We start from the raw sequence: 22,603 nt of genomic DNA on the forward strand, positions 1-22,603 counted from the left end.
GTTTGCAGTCAGTACAGGGATGGTGCATTTGCCTCAGCCCAGGGGCCTTTATAGACTCAGCTTAGGGGAGATCAAGGGGGCAGGAAACCTCAGTGTCACCCACACACTCATCTAAATGCAGGGCTCAGGCCTCTCAGTTTCCAAACACAGCCAACCACATGGGCTGGGGGGAAGTACAAGCCGTGCGTCAGCAGGGGATCCTGCACAGCTGCCTGGATGCTACACAGCTGGGTCCCCGCACAGCTGGATGGATGATGTACCACTGGATGGAGAAGACCTTGGTGGGGACGTGTCTAGCAGGATCCAGGGCTACTCTGGGTGCTGGCTCACAGCTGGGCACATCTGGGGCTCTTAATCACCTGGCCCCATCCACGCTCAGCACCCTGCCCAGGTCTCTGTGGTGGGGGGCCGTGGGTGACAGCGACTGATCTCAGTGGTGGGTGGGATTGTGGCCTTGTGATCTTTCTCATGGTGGCCCAGCGTGAGCAGGGTGGGGCTGGGCAGAGCAGCCATGGGCCCCAATCATGGCGACTGCAGTGGGAGGGTTTCTGAGAAGCCCCACGGTGGGTCTGTGACCATGCAAAAGGGATGCGGCAGCCTCTGTGACACCGTATAGCTGGGAGCTCTGACTGTGCAGCAGCAGAGGGGAGATGACACAGCAGAGGCAAGGACAGAACCCAGGAGTCCTGGCTCCCATCCTCCTGTGACCTGTTGGTGCCAACCAGCAAAGTGTTCACTGTCCTTCACAAACCACTCCAGTCTCAGACCTGACAAACTCACTACACCTCAGACACCCCTTCCCTGGTATTTAGCCCTGAAGAGTGGCATGTGAGGGCTCTACTGAAAGCTTGTAACTTGTCAAGTCTCATACTCCGCACAAGCCACACATTTGGGTACCAGTTCAGGGCTAGCGTCCCTATCTTAACACCTATGGCTAGTGGGCGTGGAGTGACCGCCCAGCAAATCTCATGGTTTGGGGACAGTCTGTTCATACGAGAATGAAGTGTCAGTCCTCCCTGGACTACACCAGGGATTGGCAACCTTTGTCTTGCGGCTCATCAGGAAAAGCAGCTGGCAGGCCGGGACAGTTTGTCTACCTGGAGCATCCCCAGGTTCGGCCGATCGCAGCTCCCACTGGCTGCGGTTCACCATTCCAGGCCAATGGGGGCTACAGGAAGCGGCAGCCAGCACATCCCTCGGCCCGCACTGCTAACTAACTAGCTCATAGCTGGAGACCAGACGGTTCACCCGTCTGTTCATTTCGCTCAAAAGAGGGATGAGTCTTGCAAGAATGTAATGAGTGCTCAGACTCTGTGAAATGCTGCAGAGTTCCTGCCTGCAGCAACCTTGTGTGCAATGTCTGTGTTCCAGGCTACAAGGAAACATGGATGTTTTGCTTTGTAACGCTGAAAGTGTGTGCTCTGAACTCGGGAACCCAGGCATGGGAATTTCCCCTCCACCCCCTTCCCCACCCGTCCGGAAGGACCATCCGGATTAGATGGGCCAGCGTGAGCTGTCACTTTACAAAGGATTGCTGAATTGCCCTCTCCCTCCTGGAAACGCTGCCTGCAAGGAAGTGCTGTAGGCTTGCAAGCTGAATGACGAAAATAAAAGGAAGTCACAGGTCGATTTTTTAACCAACACAGGCTCTTTTCTTGATTGCGGTTTCTTGGGCATCGAGTAAAGTCTTCTGCAACCATTCCTGCTCCGAGGGGAATTCTGTGCCAGGGAAAACAAATTATGTGCTAAAAAAATTAAAATTCTGCAAAATTTTGCATATTTTATTTGTCAAAATAAAACAATGTAATCACGCCAGTTTCAATTATTCTGGTCATTCAGAATATTGGTCGGCCAGTAGGTCTCTAACAATACAGACCAAAAAGAAAAGAGTCAGGGAATATTGTTTTGGACAAATAGATTCCTTACTAGGCATAGTAATGCAGACCTGTTTCCCCTCACCGAATGCACGCTGCCCCCGAAGTGCTGCAGTTCCACCCTTTGACCACCAGAGGCTGCTGTGGTAACAGACCCGCCGCCTACATTCATGCCGCGGGCTGTTCTGGCACCAAAGCGGCCTCTGGTGGGTGAAAGGTGGAACTGCAGCACTTTTTGGGCAGAAATGTATTTTCTGCGGGGGAAAAAATTCCGTGGGATGCATGAATTCTGCCCGTCCACAGATGCGCAGAATTCCCCCAGGAGTAAATTCCCAATTAGTAGACACATTTTTCTGGTTAAACACTTGCAGCTGATTTGGCTCAGAATTGTTTTCAGCTTTGTCAAAATGGCCCTCTAAAAGCACGGCACACTCATGTCACTGCTCTGGACTTTGCTCTGATTGCACATTATAAATGTGATCAAGCTGTGATCATCCGTACCTCAGGTATCACTAATTTCTAGTTCTGCGATCAGTTCCTCTTTAGCTGTCAAGTCAAGGCCCAACACAGACTTCCCCCATGGTGAATGCAACAACTTTCGAGTTAGGAAATCACCATCTATAATACTTATTAATTCTGAGGATATTTTAGTGCCGGCAATATGAGCTCTCCAGAAAATGCACTCCGATTGAACAAAGAGTCTGGTGGCATCTGAAGAAGTGGGTTTTTATCCACGAAAGTTTGTGCTCAAATAAATCTGTTCGTCTTTAAGATGCCACCGGACTCCTGGTTGTTTCTGTGGATACTTCTATTGAAGTCACCTAGGGTGACACAGCTTTTTAAATACTCATTATAGACAAATGCAGAAGCAGCTATTCATCCTCTCCCATGGTGTGATGTGGTTCTCTGTAGCAGACACCAACTAATATGCCCTCTTGTGCTTTATCTTCTAGGACATTGATCCGTAAGCATTAAGGGTCATTTTCCTCCATGGTATCTATGACTTGGAAACAGGTGGTGCCATTTTTAACATAGAGTGCCCCTCCCACCATCCTTTTGTCCACATGATCCTTCCTGAATAGGTTATAACCATTGATTTTGACCATCCAGTCATGGGAATCATCCCACCAGGTTCCAGTCATACCAACTAGCCCAACCTAATGCTCATAGATGAGCAGTTCCAATTCCTCATGTTTGTTCAACAGGTGTAGAGGCAAGTCAAGAATTTTTTCTCTTCAAGTCCTTGGGTTCCTTGATTAATTTTTTTCTTGATTTTGTGCTCGGAGCTCATTTCTTCCCTCTTTTTACCCTCCCCTTTGGCTATTTAGTTTAACCCCCTCTTGACTCGTTTAGCCAGCCTGTCCCCAGGGAGATTGGTCCCTGTCAAGGTTCCTTCCCCACTCTGAATTCTAGGGTACAGATGTGGGGACCTGCATGAAAACCAACCTAAGCTTACTCTTACCAGTTTAGGTTAAAACTTCCCCAAGGTACAAAATTATTTTACCCTTGGATTTCCACTGCCACCACCAAACTTTATCTGGGTTTACTGGGAAACGTGGTTTGGATGCGTCTTTCCCCCCAAAATCCTCCCAACCCTTGCACCCCACATCCTGAGGAAGGTTTGGTAAAAATCCTCACCAATTTGCATAGGTGACCACACACCCAAACCCTTGGATCTTAGAACAATGAAAAAGCATTTAGTTTTCTTACAAGAAGACTTTTAATAGAAGTAAAGGAATCACCTCTGTAAAATCAGGATAGTATATATCTTACAGGGTAATTAGATTCAAAACATAGAGAATCCCTCTAGGCAAAACCTTAAGTTACAAAAAGACACAAAAAGAGGAATATCCATTCCATTCAGCACAGCGTATTTTCTCAGCCATTTAAAGAAATCAGAATCTAACACATATCTAGCTAGATTATTTACTAAATTCTAAGGCTTCATTCCTGTTCTGTCCCCGGCAAAAGCATCACACAGACAGAGAGAGAAGCTTTGTTTCTCCCTCCCCCCAGCTTCTGAAAGTATCTTGTCTCCTCATTGGTCATTGTGGTCAGGTGCCAGCGAGGTTATCCTAGCTTCTTAACCCTTTACAAGTGAAAGGCTTTTTCCTCTGGCCAGGAGGGATTTTAAAGGTGTTTACCCTTCCCTTTATATTTATGACAGATGGGCACTATATTTGCCCTTTTCCAGGCTTCTGGAATCCCTCCTGTGTTCCATGACTTTTCAAAGATAATCGCTAATGGCTCAGATATCTCCTCAGTCAGCTCCTTGAGTATTCTAGGATGCATTTCATCAGGCCCTGGTGACTTGAAGACATTTAATTTGTCCAAGTGATTTTTAACTTGTTCGTTCCCTATTTTAGCCTCTTCTGATCCTACTCCATTTTCACTGGCATTCATTATGTTAGATGTCCAATTGCCACCAACCTTCTTGGTGAAAACAGAAACAAAGAAGTCATTAAGCACCTCTGCCATTTCCACATTTTCTGTTAATATTTCCCCTCCCCCTTCCCCCGCATTGAGTAACGGTCCTACCCTGTCCTTGGTCTTCCTCTTGCTTCTAATGTATTTGTAGAATGTTTTCTTGTTACCCTTTATGCCTCTAGCTAATTTGATCTTGTTTTGTGCCTTGGCCTTTCTAATTTTGTCCCTACATACTTGTGTTATTTGTTTATATTCTTCCTTTTTAATTTGACCTAGTTTCCACTTTTTATAGGACTCTTTTTTGAGTTTTAGATCATTGAAGATCTCCTGGTTAAGCCAGGGTGGGCTCTTGCCATACTTCCTATCTTTCCTATGCAGTGGGATAGTTTGCTCTTGTGCCCTTAATAATGTCTCTTTGAAAAACTGCCATTGTCTTCTATTGTTTTTTCCCTTAGATTTGCTTCCCATGGGATCCTACCTACCAACTCCCTGAGTTTGCTAAAGCCTGCCTTCTTGAAACCCATTATCTTTATTTTGCTGTTCTCCCGCCTACCATTCCTTAGAATCATGAACTCTGTCATTCATGATCACTTTCACCCAAGCTGCCGTCCACTTTCAAATTCTCAACCAGTTCCTCTCTACCTGTCAAAATCAAATTTAGAACAGCCTCTCCCCTCGTAGCTTTCTCCACCTTCTGAAATAAAAATGGTCTCCAATACATTCCAAGAACTTGTTGGATAATCTGTGCCCCGCTGTGTTATTTTCCCAACAGATATCTGGGTAGTTGAAGTCCCCCATCACCACCAAGTCCTGTGGTTTGTATGATTTTGTTAGAGGTGGATGAGGCTTTCTTTAAACAACTTCTTCCTGGTTAGGTGGTCTGTAGCAGACCCTACCAGGACATCACCCTTGTTTTTTACCCCTTTTATCCTTACCCAGAGACTTTCAACAAGTCTGTCTCCTATTTCCATCTCAACCTCAGTCCAAGTGTATACATTTTTAATATATAAGGCAACACCTCCTCCCTTTTCCCCCTGCCTGTTCTTCCTGAGCAACCTGTACCCTTCTAGACCAATATTCCAGTCATGCATATTATCCCACCAAGTTTCTGTGATGCCAACTATGTCACAAGTGTGTTTATTTACTAACTTTTTGAGTTCTTGCTTATTCCCCATATTTCTCTCATTAGTATACAGACTTCTAAGATACTGATTTGATTCCCCCACCTCCCCAGTTCTGTCTTGTCTCTCCTTTATCCCTGCTATAACAGCCCATACTCTCCCCAAATTCCAAATCTTCTCCCAGGTCTCCATGTTCTTGATTTACCTGTGGGCTTTGGTCACCTGCCCCCTTCGAAGCTAGTTTAAAGCCCTCCTCACTAGGTTAGCCAGTCTGTATCCAAATATGCTCTTCCCCTTCCTCAATAGGTGGACCCCATCTCTGCAGAGCAGTCCTGCTTCCTGGAACAGCATCCCATGGTCAAGGAAGCCGAAGCCCTTCTGGCAACCAGCCAGACATTCACCTCCAGGATGCATCTGTCTCTGCCTGGGCCCCTACCCTTGACCAGAAGGATCAAAGAGAACATCACCTGCACCCCCAACTCCCTCACCCTTACTCCCAGAGCCCTGTAGTCACTTCTGATCTGCTGAGGGTCATACCTCACCGTATCATTAGTGCCCACATGAATGAGTGGCATGGGGTAGTAGTCAGAGGGCCGGATGATCCTCGACAATCCCTCCGTAACATCTTGGATACAGCCCCTGGCAGGCAGCATACCTCTCAGGATGCCATGTCAGGGCGACAGATGGGTGCCTATGTCCCGCTCACAAAAGTCACCAACCACCACTACCCTACGTTTCCTCCTGGGAGTGGTGGCTGCAATCCTCCCAGCCTTGGAGGTACATGGCTTCTCCTTCTCCTCCTTTGGGGGTGATTCCTCATCACTCGTTTCCAGGGCAGCATATTGGTTTTCCATCACCATGGTGGGTGGGTTGGGAGTAGGGGTGGAGCACTGCCTGCTGCCAGAAGTAACCAGCAGCCAGTGTCCTCCCTGTGACAGAGCCATACCCTCCTCCCCCAGAGATGTGACAGCAGTCCTCTGTAGCTGGATAGCTTCCTCAGCCTTGGATGTCTCCATATGAATATATTCAAGGAATTCCTCATGGGCACGGATGCTCCTCAGCTTAGTCACCTCCTCCTGTAGCTCACTCACCTGCTTCCTGAGAGATTCCGCCAGCAGGCACCTCTCACACTGGATGCTCCCCCCAGCCTGGGTTTCTGTGAGTGGGAAATGCAGGCCACAGTCTCTGCAAGTGCACATCAGGATCTGGGTAGAGGCATCCGTGGCCAGGTTCTCTGTCTGGATGCAGGCGGAGACAGACACAGCATTGGCACTGGTGATATGGCCTTTCCTACTATAGTGGTTATATTACAACTGCCTCCTACAAACTCCCTGTTTGCGGTCCCCTGGTTGCTAGCTCCCCTTGGTCATTTAGCCTCTGGCTTTTAAGGCCTTCTCCCCTAGGTCAGCCCTACCCCCTCATTAATCACATATAAAATCCTCTATGATAAAGTTTGCAGATGACACAAAAATTGGGGTAGTTTTAACTAATGAAGAGGACAGGCCACTGACCCAGAGACATCTTGATCCTTTGGTAAACTGGACACAAGCAAATAATGTGTTTAAATATGGCTAAATGTAAATGTATACATGTAGGAATAAAGATTTCAGGTCATTCTTACAGGATGGGGGATTCTATCCTGGGAATCAGTGACTTAGAAAAAGATTTTTGGGTCATGGTGACTATTCAGCTGAACATGAGCTCCCAGTGTGACGCTGTGGCTGAAAGGGCTAGTGCGATCTTGGGATGCATAAACGGAAACCTAGAGTAGGAGCAGCAAGGTTATTTTACCTCTCTGTCTTACTGGTGCAACTGAGGCTCAGATACCGTGTCCAGTTCTGGTGTCCAGTTCTGGTGCCTACAGGTTAAGTAGGATGTTGAAAAATTGGAGAGGGTTCAGAAAAGAGCCATGAGAATGATTAAATGATTAGAAAACCTGCCTTTCAGTGATAGACTCAAGGAGCTCAGTCTAAAGTTTAAGAAAGAGACAAGCCCAGTGGCATTAGCCATAGGTGTCAGGATAGAGGTAAAAAGAAAAGGAGTACTTGTGGCACCTTAGAGACTAACCAATTTATTTGAGCATGAGCTTTCGTGAGCTACAGCTCACTTCATCGGATGCATGCCGTGGAAACTGCAGCAGACTTTATTTATACACAGAGAATATGAAAAAATACCTCCTCCCACCCCACTGTCCTGCTGGTAATAGCTTATCTAAAGTGATCATCAGGTGGGCCATTTCCAGCACAAATCCAGGTTTTCTCACCCTCCACCCCCCCACACAAATTCACTCTCCTGCTGGTGATAGCCCATCCAAAGTGACAACTCTTTACACAATGTGCATGATAATAAAGTTGGGCCATTTCCTGCACAAATCCAGGTTCTCTCACCCCCTCACCCCCCTCCCAAAAACCACACACACAGACTCACTATCCTGCTGGTAATAGCTCATCCAAAGTGACCATTCTCCCTACAATGTGCATAATTAAGGTGGGCCATTTCCAGCACAAATCCAGGTTTTCTCACATCCCCCCACCCCCATACACACACAAACTCACTCTCCTGCTGGTAATAGCTCATCCAAACTGACCACTCTCCAAGTTTAAATCCAAGTTAAACCAGAACATCTGGGGGGGGGAGGGGTAGGAAAAAACAAGAGGAAATAGGCTACCTTGCATAATGACTTAGCCACTCCCAGTCTCTATTTAAGCCTAAATTAATAGTATCCAATTTGCAAATGAATTCCAATTCAGCAGTTTTGCGCTGGAGTCTGGATTTGAAGTTTTTTTGTTTTAAGATAGAGGTATTATCCCTTAACTAGTAGCCGTGGGCACGTCTCACAGCGAGCATGAGGCTTGACAAGTTATCAGCCTTCAGTAGAGCCCTCACATGCCACCCTTCAGGGGTAAATACCAGGGAAGCAGAGCCTTAGGTGTAGTGAGTTTGTCAGGTCTGAGACTGGAGTGGCTTGTAAAGGACAGTGAAGCCGTCACTGGTTGGCACTAACTACCCCTGCTTTTGGGAGGGCAGTGGGGTATAGTGGTTAGAGTGAGGGGGTCTGAGAGTCAGGGCTTCTTGGTTCTATCCCTGCCTCTGCAGTGCTGTTTCCCCTCTGGTGCGGCACAGTCAGACCTCCCAGCTATATGGCATCCCACAGGCTGCCACATCACCTTCGCGTGGTCACACACTCAGGTCAGGGCTTCTCAGAAACCCTCCCGCCACAGTTGCTGTGATCGGGGCCGATGGCTGCTCTGCCCAGCCCCACCCTGCTCACGACTGGGCCACCCCGAGAAAGATCAAAGGGCTACGTTCCCACCCTCCCCACCGACATCAGTCGCTGTCATCCACAGTCTCCACCACAGAGACACGGGCAGGGAGCTGAGCAAGGATGAGGCCAGGTGAGTAAGAGCCCCAGATGTGCACAGCTGTGAGCTGGCATCCAGATCAATGCTGGATCCTGTGAGACATGTGTCCTCCAAGGTCATCTCCATCCAGTGGTGCATCATCCATCCAGCTGTGCAGGGACCCAGCCATGCAGTATCCAGCCAGCTGTGTAGGATGTGTGGCTGACACACGGCCTGTCCTTCCCCCCAGCCCATGTGGTTGGCTGTGGTTGGAAACTGAGACACCTGAGCCCTGCATTTAGATGAGTGTGTGGGTGACCCTGAGGTTTCCTGTCCCCCTGATCTCCCCCTACCCCAAACTGAGTTTATAAAGTCCCCACGTCTGAGGCAGATGTGCCATCCCTGTACTGACTGCAAACATGCAGTTACATATCTTGCTCCTGCTCCCCACAGCCTTTCTCCTGCTCCCCCAGAACTTGGGCTGCTAAGTATAACTGGACTCAGAGACTCATGGTCTTTGAGGTAAAAGGGGGGTCTCAGGGATTGGGTTCAGTGGTTGGTATCTAGGGGCCTGTCACAGTCAGTCCTGTAAAAGGGGTGATCATGGGGTACAATGATTAAGTGGCCACTCTTCATCGGGGAAAGGGGATATGGGTGAAAAATGTACATTTTCATCAACAAAGAGCTTGGGGTGCCTGTCTATGGAGTTTCTGTTTCCTCAACCCCAGCTGGAGACGTTTATTGAAGAAGAGAAAGTACTATCAGAAGGGGGAAAAGCTGCCCCAAATGATCTCTCCCTTTCTCTCTACCCATGGCATTCATAACACCGGAAGTACAAAGGGAGCAGCATTGGACTGGGGGAAAGGATCCTGCCTGAAGGAAATTCAGCCAGTAAGATTGTCATTGCCCATATGGGGGCTACCTGGCCTAATCTGGGGTGACTTTGGCCCCCATTGCCATTATCTTAAGGCAGTGCGATTACTGACCCACTCCCGGTGCGTTTGGCACCGATTCTCCACCCAGCCAGGTCAGAGTTTCAGATTTACCCTTTGGCCCCATGGGGTGTCCAGTCTGGGGGAGAGCTGAGGAGAGGGCAGAGTTCCAGGCCCAGGGATCCCCCAGGGAGAGCATCAGAGGGGGTGGGTTGAGGCTGTGGGGACTCCCCTTCGGGATGGGGAGCTCGGTCCCTGCTCGGCCTAGGGACACAATGGGGCTCTTTGTATGAAACTGGTCTCCCCCCGACTGGGTGAGATCATCGGGGAAAAGAAATTGAAGCCCCACTGCAGACCCTACATGGCCTATCTGGATATATGAGATGAAGATGAGAGTTACAGCTGTGGAGGGTTCCTGGTGATGGAGAACTTCGTGCTGACGGCCGCCCACTGCAATGGAGAGTAAGCGCCTCCGTGCTGGGAATGTCGGGGCAGGTCAGGTGTTACTGGGTGATGGGGGCGTTGGGAGTCCTGGCACTGTCGTAGGTTGCAGGGAAGGAGCAGTTAGTGCGACAGGCTGGGAGAGCAGAGCCCAGGGCTCCAATCTGCTCAGGGGGCGTCACCGTGTCTCTAGGGGCCTCTGCAAACCATGGTCCAGCTTCAGCACTGGGTAAATCAATGGAGCTACAGGCATTGGCACCAGCTGGGGTCTGGCCCATTGCCCAGATCAGGGCAAGGAGGGGCTCACAGCCCCAGGACAGCTCTGCAGGGCTCTGGGCTGCAGGGAGCTGGGCATAGACCCCCTGTATGGATCTAGCTGGGGTGCAGGGCAGCAGAGATCCAGGGGCTGGGAGGACAATGGGGAGTGAAGGAACTCAGGGAAACAGCAGAAGGGGCTGGGAGAGACACAGGCTGGGACCCCAACACCACTGGGCAGGGACTTTGTGCCACAAATGGCACCCTCTAGCGGGGAGAGGCCTCATGTGCTATTCCCCCTCCCTCCCTAAGTCAGCCAGTTCCCAGTCCTGGGGCTGGATCTCAGTGGGCAATGTATACGGTGGTCTTTACGTTTTTCCAGGCCAGCGGCTGAGTCTGGGATCATGGCCTAAGAGACCCATGCTGCCCTGTCCCGTCCATATCACTGTTCATGTGACAGACTCACATGTGCCCATCCCCTGTCTCACATTCACTCCTGCCCCTGCTGCCTCATGGATTGTTCTTGGCTTTTACAGTGAGATTATTGTCAAGCTGGGAGCCCATAACATAAGACTAGGGGAATGGAAAAGACAAAAGATCCCCATGTGCCACCAGATACCTCACCCACAGTACAACGAGGAGACCGATGACAATGACATCATGCTGCTGCAGGTACTGCCCCCATCCCATCACCCCCCCCACACACACTGAGACCATGGTTATGGGTTTTGCTGGGTATTGGGGTGTGTCTCTGCGTCCTTGAGTGCGACCTTCACATTGATCTTCATCAGTCTTGTGTCTCAGCTGGCAAAGAGAGCGAAGTTGAATAGACGAGTGAAAACCATTGCCCTGCCCCAAGCCAGCGAGAGAGTAAAGCCTGGGACTGTGTACAGCCTTGCTGGCTGGGGCAGGACTAGGTCAAAGAGTGAATCGACTCTGGCCATGCTCCAGGAGGTGGATGTGGTGGTGATGAAGGATGTCCAAAGAAACGTAATGGGACATATCATGACTATAACGCCTCAACGATCATGTCGGGGGGGGATCCAAAGACTAACAAAAACTGTGCAAAGGTAAATGTGCTCCTGGCTTCAAGCATCCAATCATTATTATTAATGAGGCTGTTGGTGTTGCAGTCGAGCCTACAAGTGGCTATTGGGGATCAGTCCCCACTGCACTAGGAGCTGTACAAATGAATGGGAAAATAACTGTGGCTTGTTTCATTTCACAGGATGACTCTGGGGGTCCCCTGGTGTGTGGGAAACAGCCCAGGGCATCGTCTCTTGGGGAGCCCCCTGGGGTGTACACAAGTGTCTTCTCCTTCATCCCCTGGATACAGGAGACGATGAAGAGGCTGCAGCCCTGAGCTGCTCCAGGAATCGCTGCACTGGCCAGAGCTGCACCGCTTCTGTCCTTTGGAGAGGCCCAGACATAGGGCCGCTTTGCAGAAGGGCTGCATCCCCTCAGGCTGAGCCTCCCCCAGCCATCGCTCCGCTCAGGCAGCGCCCATTCCATGAGCATCAATGCAGGGAGCCTAGGGGATTTAGGAACCAGGTTCAAGGCCTGCTCCTGTCAGTTCCCTTGGGAATCCCAACCCTTAGGCTGCCTCTTCATCGGGGAAAGGGGATATGGGTGAAAAGTGAAAAGTGAAAAGTGGATGGGAATCTGGGAGGCAGTGACCATGAGTTGGTTGAGTTCAGGATCCTGACGCAGGGAACAAAGGTAAGCAGCAGGATACGGACCCTGGACTTCAGGAAAGCAGACTTCGACTCCCTCAGGGAACGGATGGCCAGGATCCCCTGGGGGACTAACTTGAAGGGGAAAGGAGTCCAGGAGAGCTGGCTGTATTTCAAGGAATCCCTGTTGAGGTTACAGGGACAAACCATCCCGATGAGTCGAAAGAATAGTAAATATGGCAGGCGACCAACTTGGCTTAATGGTGAAATCCTAGCAGATCTTAAACATAAAAAAGAAGCTTACAAGAAGTGGAAGGTTGGACATATGACCAGGGAAGAGTATAAAAATATTGCTCGGGCATGTAGGAATGTTATCAGGAGGGCCAAATCGCACCTGGAGCTGCAGCTAGCCAGAGATGTCAAGAGTAACAAGAAGGGTTTCTTCAGGTATGTTGGCAACAAGAAGAAAGCCAAGGAATGTGTGGGCCCCTTACTGAATGAGGGAGGCAACCTAGTGACAGAGGATGTGGAAAAAGCTAATGTACTCAATGCTTTTTTTGCCTCTGTTTTCACTAACAAGGTCAGCTCCCAGACTGCTGCGCTGGGCATCACAAAATGCGGAAGAGATGGCCAGCCCTCTGTGGAGATAGAGGCGGTTAGGGACTATTTAGAAAAGCTGGACATGCACAAGTCCATGGGGCCGGACGAGTTGCATCCGAGAGTGCTGAAGGAATTGGCGGCTGTGATTGCAGAGCCACTGGCCATTATCTTTGAAAACTCGTGGCGAACCGGGGAAGTCCCGGATGACTGGAAAAAGGCTAATGTAGTGCCAATCTTTAAAAAAGGGAAGAAGGAAGATCCTGGGAACTACAGGCCAGTCAGCCTCACCTCAGTTCCTGGAAAAATCATGGAGCAGGTCCTCAAAGAATCAATCCTGAAGCACTTGCATGAGAGGAAAGTGATCAGGAACAGCCAGCATGGATTCACCAAGGGAAGGTCATGCCTGACTAATCTAATCACCTTTTATGATGAGATTACTGGTTCTGTGGATGAAGGGAAAGCAGTGGATGTATTGTTTCTTGACTTTAGCAAAGCTTTTGACACGGTCTCCCATAGTATTCTTGTCACCAAGTTAAGGAAGTATGGGCTGGATGAATGCACTATAAGGTGGGTAGAAAGCTGGCTAGATTGTCGGGCTCAACGGGTAGTGATCAATGGCTCCATGTCTAGTTGGCAGCCGGTATCAAGTGGAGTGCCCCAAGGGTCGGTCCTGGGGCCGGTTTTATTCAATATCTTCATAAATGATCTGGAGGATGGTGTGGATTGCACTCTCAGCAAATTTGCGGATGATACTAAACTGGGAGGAGTGGTAGATACGCTGGAGGGGAGGGATAGGATACAGAAGGACCTAGACCAATTGGAAGATTGGGCCAAAAGGAATCTGATGAGGTTCAATAAGGATAAGTGCAGGGTCCTGCACTTAGGACGGAAGAACCCAATGCACAGCTACAGACTAGGGACCGAATGGCTAGGCAGCAGTTCTGCGGAAAAGGACCTAGGGGTGACAGTGGACGAGAAGCTGGATATGAGTCAGCAGTGTGCCCTTGTTGCCAAGAAGGCCAATGGCATTTTGGGATGTATAAGTAGGGGCATAGCGAGCAGATCGAGGGACGTGATCGTTCCCCTCTATTCGACATTGGTGAGGCCTCATCTGGAGTACTGTGTCCAGTTTTGGGCCCCACACTTCAAGAAGGATGTGGATAAATTGGAGAGAGTCCAGCGAAGGGCAACAAAAATGATTAGGGGACTGGAACACATGAGTTATGAGGAGAGGCTGAGGGAGCTGGGATTGTTTAGCCTGCAGAAGAGAAGAATGAGGGGGGATTTGATAGCTGCTTTCAACTACCTGAAAGGGGGTTCCAAAGAGGATGGCTCTAGACTGTTCTCAATGGTAGCAGATGACAGAACGAGGAGTAATGGTCTCAAGTTGCAGTGGGGGAGGTTTAGATTGGATATTAGGAAAAACTTTTTCACTAAGAGGGTGGTGAAACACTGGAATGCGTTACCTAGGGAGGTGGTAGAATCTCCTTCCTTAGAGGTTTTTAAGGTCAGGCTTGACAAAGCCCTGGCTGGGATGATTTAACTGGGAATTGGTCCTGCTTTGAGCAGGGGGTTGGACTAGATGACCTTCTGGGGTCCCTTCCAACCCTGATATTCTATGATTCTATGATTCTATGATTCTTCACTAGGGAATTAGCTGGTTTATTTCCCCCAGGGTAAAGGACATGGGCCAAACCCTGGAGCAGACCCGGTGGTTTGTAGCTCTCACCCAAGTCACCCTGTCGAGTGACCGTGTATGGGAGATCCTCGTCATTACCCGACCTGCTAAGTCGTGTTAAAACTGCAGCCTGCCCTGTCCTCACTGGGCCTTTCCCGTGTGTTAGTTCCCCCTGGGGGGCCACTTCCCATTCCAAACACACCTGTTCCCAGTGTGGACAAGGCCAGTGGGAAGGGAACACAGTGAAGGCTACCCTGAACGGATTGCAGATCAATCCCCGGCGCTGATTGCCTATTTCCTACCTTCCCTGCCCCACCCTGCCATGCGGCCTGCTGCGTTTCATTCACTGCTACATTGCCAGCAATGAATAAAAAAAGTTAAAAAAAAAAAAGTGATTCTGGGAGTGAGCGATCAACATGAGCCTCGATATCCAGAGCAGCTGCTGCATCTGCCAGGCCCAGGAGGGAATTTACCCCTATAGGGAAAGGTTGGGCTTGTGGTAAATGCACTGGCCTTGGACCTAGGACACTTGGGTTCAGAGATTTCACGCAGCATGTCATACCGCTGGGGGAATTCTGCGCACAACATTTCGAAATTCTGGATATTTTCTTTGTCAAAACAACAAAATAGAATCACACCGGTTTCAATTATTTTGGTAATTGATTTCAAAATATGTGGCAGTATGTATATCTGTAACAATACAGAGACACACAAATTGTCCCCCAGCAGTAGAGAGTTAAAGCAACCCCTACAACAACCCAATTCCTGTTTCTCTGCCCCCTCCTGCCCAGAGCCCAGAGCGGGGTATCCCCCCAGCCCAGACAACCGCACCCCCTCCTGCCAAAGCCCAGCTGCGTGGCACCCCCCAGTTCAGACTCCTGCACCCTCTACCCCTGGAGCCCAGCTGTGGGCCCCCCAACCCAGACAACCCCCTCTTTCCCCCCAGAGCCCAGGGATCCAGAGGGGGAGACAGCCTGATGCTGGGTACTGGGCTTCTATGGAGTTTCCTGCCTGCTGCTGCCTTCCTCCAGGGCATGCTGAGAACTTCAGCTGCTGGGAACCCTCCAGCTCCCTCCCCTCCCCTCCCCCGGGCCGTGTCTTCTTTGTGCAAGCTGGGCTCCGCGGGGTCCAGCGCCTCCTTGTGGAGGCCAGCAGCTGTGCAGCCCATTTCAGGGTGGGGTGGGGCGGGGCGGGAGGGGGAGAGAATTCTGTGCAAATATAAGCGGGGGAATAGTCCCGCTCTTGTGGGGAACTTTCCTGGCTTCTGCACTACCCTGGTGAAGTGGGCTAGCGAAAGGATCTGAGTCCTCGCTCCCACTTCCTTTACCCAGTGGCCTCCCTGCCCTTGAGGACTCCCCTTCCACTCTCCTGTCTGGCAGAGTCCTCGTAACCCCAACAAGGCTGGGCCCAGGATTCCTGGGGGGCTCGACCCCCAACCCTGCTGTGGTCACCTAGGAGAGGGGCTAGGGTGTCCCCACTCTGGGGTACTCTCTCTGCACTGGGCACTTCTCTGACCCACTGACCATTATATACAAGTTAAAGCAAATGCAAGATATTTAATCAACAATTAATTTTAAAAAGAATCAGGAAAAATGGGAAAGGTTAAAGGAAACACATCAACCCGCTCTGTGGCAGGGAACATCACAAACAGTGTCTCTTGAACGTCAGGGCAGTTCACAGTCTGTTCCTTGTATGTCCCAGACCTCCTGCTCAGGCCCTGGCTGTGCTGCAGGGATGCTCTGGGTTGGACACTTGCTCTGGTGGTGGCCACACGCTCTCAGGCTCTAAGTGGTAGGACCCTTCTTCCCAGTGTCGCCCCCGCTCTGTCGGGGTTACGATCCAAGTCTGGCCTGCAGAGCCTCTTAGTTGAGGCGTCTCCCTGTGCTGGGCCCGCTGCCCAGGGTCCCCCTTGGTCTCCCCAGCTGCTCACCGCACCCAGCTCCGGACTGCTCCAGCCCCAGCTCCACTCGATCTCTGCACGGATGCTGCTCTGCCTCCAGCTCCCTGGGCTGCTTCTCTGGTCCCTCTGGCTCTGGCTGCTGCAGCTCTGCTCCCAGGACAGGTCTGCTCTGCAGGCTGCTTCTGTGACTCTGCTCCCAGCACGGACCTGCTTCCTGGGCTGCTTCTCTGGCCCCTCTGGCTCTGGTTGCTGCAGCTCTGCTCCCAGGACAGGTCTGCTCTGCAGGCTGCTTCTGAGACTCTGCTCCCAGCACTGACCTGCTTCCTGAGCTGCTTTTCTGGCCCCTCTGGCTCTGGTTGCTGCAGCTCTGCTCCCAGGGCAAGTCTGCTCTCTCTGGGCTGGGCCTCTGGCTTTGGGGCTGCAGCTCTGTCCCCCAGCTCAGCTTGGGCCCCTGCTTTCTCCTCAGCTCGACCCCACTCTGTCTGACCCAGGCAAGTCCAGCTCACACAGAGGACGGGACCTCCCTGGCCTCCTGACTCCCTGATTAGCCTGCCTGCCCTGTCATTCAGGCTGACCTGGAGCATTGGCCTCTCCCCATTGTTCTTGGGGGCTGTCAGTCTCAGGGTCCTGATTCCCCATCGACCCTTCCCCCTTTTCAGAAATGGGAGCTAGCCAACCAAAACACCCCCACTGAATGTTAGTGAGGGGGCAACAGTCCCCTTACACAAACAACATTAATTTCTGTGCAAATTCAGTATTGGATAGTGATACAGTATTCCCACAGGAGTAAGAATGAGGATCTGATGGGTGCCAGGAGGGAATTAACCCATTCAGGGCTGGACGAGACCCTGCTTGCTGGTACAGAGATGCAAAGTGTAAAAGCTGCCTAGGAATCAGCTGTCCTGACACCAGAGGGTCAACTTCTGGGACAAAAGTGGGACAGGTTTGAAACTATTCTAGTGACAAAATATCGAGCTGCCTCTTGCCATCCTCATCCATCTATCGTGACAAAGTTCCTCCTCTGCCTTGGTGGGTCCTGCGCTTATTGGGGGATTTGCTCGCCTCAGGGATTCATGGCAGCCTTCAGGTTGGCCACTTTTGCTAGTGGCTCAAACCTGCTGTTCACTCAGCTAACCTCATCACTGGCCAGCATGGGGAAAAGGAAGGAGAACAATCCCCACAGTCTCTGCTGGTCCACCCAGTGGGTTGGGGGACAGGCTAGAGACCTTCCCCTCTGGTGGGACTCACAGTCTAGGTCAACTCCTCCTGTATCCAATAGGGAGTTGAGGATGGGGGGAACTCGGGCCCGCCCTCTACGCCGGGCTCCAGCCCAGGGCCCTGTGGATCACAGCTGTCTACAGGGTTTTGTGTAACACCTGTTTGACAGCTACAACTCCCTGGGCTACTTCCCCATGGCCTCCTCCCAACACCTTCTGTATCCTCACAGGACCTTCCTCCTGATGCCAGATAGCATTTGTACTCCTCAGTCCTCCATCAACACGCCCTCTCACTCTCAGCTCCTTGCGCACCCCTCACTGACTGAAGTGAAGTCCTTTTTAAACCAGGTGCCCTGATTAGCCTGCCGGTCTTAATTGGTTCCAGCGAGTTCTTGTTTGTTCTGGAACTGCCCCTGTTACCTCTACCCAGGGAAAAGCAACCGGCTTAACCCGGGACTCCTGTCTCTCCCTTCGATCACTCTCCTGTAGCCGCTGGGGATATCAGTTGGTGGCTCCTTCACGGGGCCGTGAGCACGGGCATGTACTTCGCGCGTTTCACCCCTATCCCGGACACCTGCCCCTTTTGCGGCGTGGGGGAAACCCGGGCGCACATATACCTGGAGTGCGCCAGGCTGCAGCCCCTATTCTGGCTCCTCTTAGACAGCTTGTTAAGATTTTGGTTGCACTTTTCCCCTCACCTTCTTATTTATGCACTCCCTATCCGTGGCCCCAGAAAGTCACGGGATCTCCTGGTCAGCCTCCTCCTGGCCCTAGCTAAAATGGCCATCTATAAAACCAGAGTGAGGAGGTTGGCCGATGGAGTCTCCTGTGACTGTGGGGCCTATTTCCGATCCTCGGTCTGTTCACGTATCTGGGCGGTGTCCACTGACTCCCTTGATGCCTTTGAGGAGCAGTGGGCGCTGTCCGGGGTTCTCTGCTCGGTGTCCCTGTCCGGTTCCCTTCGTTTGACCCTTTGACCACACTCCTGTCCCTGTTACTTCATTAGTTGTCCCCCGGATTTATTTGGTGCCCAGGTCCTGTGGATCCCCCTCTTAGGCTGGGGGGGGGGATCCTTTAGCAGTGGGCGGGCTTTGCTCAGGAGGTGGTGGATAAGGGCCTGGCGGTGGGGGGCGTGTTTGTCCCCCTGGAGCAGCTGGAGGAGCTGGGCATCCATTTGGTCCTGACCTCCGTCCCTCCCTTCCTCCCTAATGCTGCCCTATTACCCTCTACCCTGGGGAAACCCCTCCTCATCATCAGCCCTCTCCCACTGGGCTGAAAAGACCCCGCCCTCCGTCACATCCTCTTGTTCTTACGGCAGGAGTGGTGACCCTGTTGTCCCCTGACCTATGGCCGGAGGTGCTGGGCCGCCTGCTGCACCTCCGGGTCCGCATGGAGTTTGCCCCTTGCTACCTGCCCCATTTGCCCCTTGCAGCCTTTCCCCCCCTCCCTTTGCCTCAGCCCCTCACTAGCTTTAGTTTGTTTGTCTGCCCCACCCGTTTACCTCTGCAGCTTTGTTTGCCCCGTCCCAGCCTCTGAAGCTAGCCCCTAGGTCTCCCCGTCCTGCCTCCAACCTGGTTGTTTCCCTCCCCCTGTAGTCCACCCTGCCCTGATTAGCCCCTCAATCCGTGCGCCCATGCTCCACCCCCACACACTTGTGCCCCTCCCATTTTAGTTCACCCCGTGTCACTGCGCCCCCTTAATGCTATTATAACCCCCTCCCTAGTGCAGCTAGAGGAGCCAGAATCCTACCCTGGGTTGGAGACCAACCCCCCCTACCCACTACCCGAGAGTGCTGAAGGAATTGGCGGCTGTGATTGCAGAGCCATTGGCCATGATCTTTGAAAACTCGTGGCGAACCGGGGAAGTCCCGGATGACTGGAAACAGGCTAATGTAGTGCCAATCTTTAAAACAGGGAAGAAGGAGGATCCTGGGAACTACAGGCCAGTCAGCCTCACCTCAGTCCCCGGAAAAATCATGGAGCAGGTCCTCAAAGAATCAATCCTGAAGCACTTGCATGAGAGGAAAGTGATCAGGAACAGCCAGCATGGATTCACCAAGGGAAGGTCATGCCTGACTAATCTAATCGCCTTTTATGATGAGATTACTGGTTCTGTAGATGAAGGGAAAGCAGTGGATGTATTGTTTCTTGACTTTAGCAAAGCTTTTGACACGGTCTCCCACAGTATTCTTGTCAGCAAGTTAAGGAAGTATGGGCTGGATGAATGCACTATAAGGTGGGTAGAAAGCTGGCTAGATTGTCGGGCTCAATGGGTAGTGATCAATGGCTCCATGTCTAGTTGGCAGCCGGTATCAAGTGGAGTGCCCCAAGGGTCGGTCCTGGGGCCGGTTTTGTTCAATATCTTCATAAATGATCTGGAGGATGGTGTGGATTGCACTCTCAGCAAATTTGCGGATGATACTAAACTGGGAGGAGTGGTAGATATGCTGGAGGGGAGGGATAGGATACAGAAGGACCTAGACAAATTGGAGGATTGGGCCAAAAGAAATCTGATGAGGTTCAATAAGGATAAGTGCAGGGTCCTGCACTTAGGACGGAAGAACCCAATGCACAGCTACAGACTAGGGACCGAATGGCTAGGCAGCAGTTCTGCGGAAAAGGACCTAGGGGTGACAGTGGACGAGAAGCTGGATATGAGTCAGCAGTGTGCCCTTGTTGCCAAGAAGGCCAATGGCATTTTGGGATGTATAAGTAGGGGCATAGCGAGCAGATCGAGGGACGTGATCGTTCCCCTCTATTCGACATTGGTGAGGCCTCATCTGGAGTACTGTGTCCAGTTTTGGGCCCCACACTTCAAGAAGGATGTGGATAAATTGGAGAGAGTCCAGCGAAGGGCAACAAAAATGATTAGGGGACTGGAACACATGAGTTATGAGGAGAGGCTGAGGGAGCTGGGATTGTTTAGCCTGCAGAAGAGAAGAATGAGGGGGGATTTGATAGCTGCTTTCAACTACCTGAAAGGGGGTTCCAAAGAGGATGGCTCTAGACTGTTCTCAATGGTAGCAGATGACAGAACGAGGAGTAATGGTCTCAAGTTGCAGTGGGGGAGGTTTAGATTGGATATTAGGAAAAACTTTTTCACTAAGAGGGTGGTGAAACACTGGAATGCGTTACCTAGGGAGGTGGTAGAATCTCCTTCCTTAGAGGTTTTTAAGGTCAGGCTTGACAAAGCCCTGGCTGGGATGATTTAACTGGGAATTGGTCCTGCTTTGAGCAGGGGGTTGGACTAGATGACCTTCTGGGGTCCCTTCCAACCCTGATATTCTATGATTCTAAGTCTTTGATAGCCCACCCCCCCCCGCATCCAGCCCTCCCCTTCCGGCGCCCTCCTCCCCTGCCTGGCAACGGGGTGACTTCCGTTGCTGCCACGTCCCTCACCCCCTCAGAGGGGGAGCCCCCCCAGCTGGTGGGAAGGGCCAGGACAAAAAGAAGGGAAAGGGCACTGCCAAAAAGACCAGGTACTCCATGGCAGGGACTGCCCCCACTGCCGCGGCCCTGCCACTGGCTGTGGCATTCCTACCCGCTGCTCCCTCCACCAGCTCTGCGGGTGTCCCTCCCCCAGCCCCCAGAGCATACGCCCAGGTGGCGGTAGCCACTCCGCCTGCCACTACGTCATCTCTCCAGGCCACCATCTCTGTTACCATTCCCAGAGGCCGGGGCCCCTTCCCCACCTTGACCAGGAAGCATGGCATCCGTTGCCTCCTGGTGCCCGCCTCGCCCCACGTGGAGACCTACGTGCGGGCATTGGCAAGGGTGGTGGGGCCCACGGCCATCATGGCGGCCTCTAAAATATATCGGAAGGTCGTCTTCTTCCTGGAATCGGAGGCCACCACCCAGGAGGTGGTGGAGAACGGCCTGGTGGTGGGTGGGGGTTTTCGTCCCCTTGGAGCCGCGAGAGGACGTGGGCGTCCCAGTGGTCCTGACCTCCGTACCGCCCTTCCTTCCCAATGCCACCCTACTCCCTTGTCTTTCTACCCTGGGGAAACTGATCTCCATTATCAGCCCCTTCCCGCTGGGCTGCAAAGACCCTGCCCTCTGTCACGTCCTCTCGTTCCACCAGCAGGTGCAGCTTCAACTGCCGCCGGCGGCGTGTGATGGAGAGGCGCTCAAGGGGTCCTTCTTGGTCCCCTACCAGGGGGCCTGCTACCGGGTGCATTATTCTACGGGGGAGGCCCAGTGCTACCTCTGCCGGGTGATGGGGCACGTCCGGAGGGACTGCCCCTTGGCCTGGCACGGAGGAGCGTCCGGGACCCCCGAGCCCCGGCAGGGCTCCGGCTCCATCATCACTGGCGCCCCAGGCTGTCCAGCGCCTGGAGCCCCCCTCCTCCCTCTCAGTCCACCACTGCTCCCGTCGGGCCCAACGGGAACCTCTCCCACTATGCCCAGACGAGCAGGAGAGCCCCGCCTCTGCTGCCTGCAATCTGGCGGGGCCTGTGGAGGAGGGTGCAGCAGGGATACCGCTGGGCATAGGAGGGCCCGCCTGAGGGGAAATCTTCCCTCCCTCATGCTGCCCCACCATTTCCTCCCCGAGTCCCTGAGCCATCGCCCCTGCCCCCCGACCCGAGCCCTGCTAGCCAGCCCCCAGATGATGCCATGGAGGGCTGGGCCCTAGTACAGGGAAAGCGGGACAAGTGGAAGGCTCGAGCTCTGCTCCTGCCATCGGATGCGGAGGTTCCCCAGAAGACCAGGAAGCGGGGCACCGATGCCGAGCCTTCTGCCTTGCCCATGGGTGTACTCTATCCACTGGTGCCAGCTGGGGAAGACGTGGCAGCACCAGAGGGTAGCAATGCCCCTCCACTAGAGCCCCTCCTTGTGGAGGCCCCTGATGGAGCCACTCCTGCCCCTTTGACTCCCGCGGCCCCTGCAAGCCCCAAGGCGAGTGTCACTTTGGGCGCTAGCGGGGAGAACCCCAGGGTGGTGGGGGGGTGATCTCCCCTCCATTTTTGAAGAAATCAAAGCCCTGGTCTGACCCCGGTTAACCAGGGGGAGGACGACCCTCTGCCAGCGGGCCTCGATCTCAGTGACCTCACTCCAGCCCCGCTTTCCCCATGCTCCCTCCCCATAACCGTTGCTTCCGCTTCCGCCTCCGAGGGTCCCCTGGACTCTTCCATCCGCCCGGAGGCA

General features: G+C 52.3%; 1 pseudogene; it reads left to right on the forward strand.

The window, feature by feature from the left end:
- Positions 1-9,984: 9,984 nt before the first annotated feature.
- On the forward strand, positions 9,985-11,823 carry LOC140896767 (granzyme H-like; annotated as a pseudogene).
- The last annotated feature ends 10,780 nt before the right edge of the window (positions 11,824-22,603 follow it).

The sequence above is a fragment of the Lepidochelys kempii genome, chromosome 13 (genome assembly GCF_965140285.1).
Source record: "Lepidochelys kempii isolate rLepKem1 chromosome 13, rLepKem1.hap1, whole genome shotgun sequence".
In the NCBI taxonomy this organism is placed as follows: domain Eukaryota; kingdom Metazoa; phylum Chordata; order Testudines; family Cheloniidae; genus Lepidochelys; species Lepidochelys kempii.